The 2,790-nt window shown below is 32.1% G+C and overlaps 1 long non-coding RNA gene across 1 annotated transcript; it reads left to right on the forward strand.

The window, feature by feature from the left end:
- Positions 1-458: 458 nt before the first annotated feature.
- On the forward strand, positions 459-2,561 carry LOC125496356 (uncharacterized). Its single transcript, XR_007273023.2, has 2 exons — positions 459-976; positions 2,209-2,561. It is a non-coding gene; the product is annotated as an uncharacterized LOC125496356 (long non-coding RNA).
- The last annotated feature ends 229 nt before the right edge of the window (positions 2,562-2,790 follow it).

The following is a 2,790-nucleotide window of genomic DNA, read 5'->3' on the forward strand; positions in this document are numbered from 1 at the left end:
CCTTGGTTTACTGGACACTTTCGGACTCTTTGAGTTTCTTGCCATTGCAACGATGAATCATCGAGAGAAAACTCTTAGAGAGAGAAAGTCTCTACCAATTGACCTTATTTTTATTATATTGACCCTTGCTTAAAACATAATGACCATTTTCATGGAGGTATTGGACCAGGCACATACGTGAGCCAATGCTAGGTTTTAAAAAAAAGTCGATATGTTAAAATAGGGACCAATATGTATTACTTCGTGTACCATTTTTGGCACGCGTGACCTTTCGTTCAACTAGTTTTAATATGTACCAGGTCCATGTAAGACTTTTGCAAATATGAATATCTTTTTATTTTGGATAAGAAAGGTATCTATATGTTGCCATAAAAAAACAAAAAAAATTACTATTATGTTAAGTTACACTTATAACCTCAACATCCACTTTTGTATAGAAAATTTGCCAACCATGCTACTAGTATAATTGCAACAGGCATCACTTATGGTTAGCTAGCTCACCTCCATTTAATATCAACCTCCAATCATCTCTTCTCATCATCTAAATCTAACCCCATAGTTTTCCTGAAAGACCACTATCATGTCATCGTCCGAGCTCTCATCGGCTTCCTCATCAGCCACGACCTCTACATTATCATCAGCAGATAACAGCAGCAGCAGCTGCATCAGCAGCACTTGTTCACCCACTAATAGCAAAGATTATGAACACCGCCACATCCTCTCAGTATCCAAGTCCAAATCAGATAGACTTTTAGGCAAATTTTTCGACGCCTTAGAGTTTGATTTCGATTACGAAAGAAGCAGCCTTTGGTCCCCTCCGATTCGTCGCAGTGTGTTCTTGACTTCTCCTGGCATTATCATTTGCTCTGATGATTATAACATGCTTGTTGAACTTCATAGCTCGAAAAGAAAGAAAAAGAAGAAGAAGATGAATTTTTCTTTCATTTCTTGCAGAAGGTTCTTGTCATGCTTCAATGTAAGACGGCGTTTTTTTTGCTAACATGCATTTCCAAAATATCAATTTATAGAGCTTATCTTAATTTACATGTGTAGCTCTAACATTATCATGATTTTGCATATTTTTTTTTTTATGATTCACAAGTATTCAAAATCTGTGACAAAAAGAATCACATCTTTGATGATCTTAACATATTTGATTCTGAATGTTTTATTCCCTCTTAAAGTTCATTGATTTCCCAAAGATATTGTCTCAATTGTCTGGTCCATAAAGAATGATGATAAATTGCATCACAAGTTTGTCTACAAATAATTTGCTTTTTGCCTTCAATTCTTTGATTAAAGTCTAAAAATATCTCTGATCAATTTGTAAATATTCTTGCTTAGTTAATTTAATATTTGACCACTTCTTGCTTTTACAATAATTACCACTTAACTAACTAATTTGATAACATTTTAACTTCAATTTATGCTACTATTCTTTTTTATGACTAAATAATCACTAAATTTTTTAGTTATATAATATCATGTTATTATATACTCCCTTTTTGTCAGGGGAATGTTATTATATACTCCTATCAGTTAAAATTATGAATTACAATATATATAATACTTAATATTTTATAAATTTGTAACACAACTTCAAAAGGCTCTACATGTAAGGTAAAAACAACATTTACTCCCTCCGTCTCAATTTATTTGCTACATTTTGCCATTTAGGGGTGTCTCAATTTATTTGCTACATTTGCAAATATTTCCATATGTAGTACATAGGTCCCACACTTTATTTACAAATTTGCCATCACTCCCTTCTTGATTTTGTAAATGTTTCCATATATAATACATAGGTCTCACAATTTACCTATTTGTTTTTTTGTTAATTCCATTTATGTCAATGGTCCCCACTCCCTCCTTGGTCTTTGTGAAAAAGTGCTTGTAGCAAATAAATTGGAACGGAGGGAGTACATCATAAGAAATGAACCAGGGAAAAGAAAAGGAAAACTATTTTGTTCCTAAGTTCAAAAACTAGCGTTCTAATTTGAGTGCAATATTCTATTTAATATTGTTTTTCTTTTCGAGGATAACCAATATAAACGAATAGGAAATATTTTCCTCAAAATATTCCTTACTTTTCATATTTATTCCTTAATTATATTTTTGAGGAGACGGAATCTCAGATTTAATGAATCTAAGTAGCTTTGTGATGAAAGTGAAAAAGAGAATGTTTTAATCTTTGTCTGTTTGGGGCAGGTCTTTTGGTGCTGTTAAGGAACATTTTGATTTTGGTCCACCTGAAGGCTGGAGGCTGAAGCCAGTCCCTTTGTTTCTCTCACTCTTTTGCAGCTGGTGGGTCTAAAGTACGAGTTTTGTAGTAGTAATTTTAATGTGTAGTGTAAATTGTGTAAGACTTTGTATTTTTCCAATTACTTTTGCTTATTTGTTCTTTTCTCTCTTTTATACTTTATCAATGTATACCATGCTTTTTAAACATGAAGCCAGAATGTTAAGGCTTGGAGATAGACTGATAATGATAGTGATATATCTCATTGAAGACAGAATGTTAAGGGTGCTACCTTCAAATTTTCTATGCATATTGTTTTGAATATCAAGTAAAGTACTGTATTAGTACAATAGTACTAGACATGAAGAAATTGGTGGAAAAGAAAAAAAAAAAATTAGGATTAGCTATTGAGAGACTTATTTCTCTTAAAAGTTTGTAGTATCTATCTCCTTCTATATTTTGATAGGTGAATTAGTCCTTTATGATGTATAATATGATTAGCACTTGGTTTCCATTATAGGTACTCTGTATTGCCTTTAATTTTAATTATT

Source organism: Beta vulgaris, chromosome 4 (genome assembly GCF_026745355.1).
Source record: "Beta vulgaris subsp. vulgaris cultivar EL10 chromosome 4, EL10.2, whole genome shotgun sequence".
Classification (NCBI taxonomy): domain Eukaryota; kingdom Viridiplantae; phylum Streptophyta; class Magnoliopsida; order Caryophyllales; family Amaranthaceae; genus Beta; species Beta vulgaris.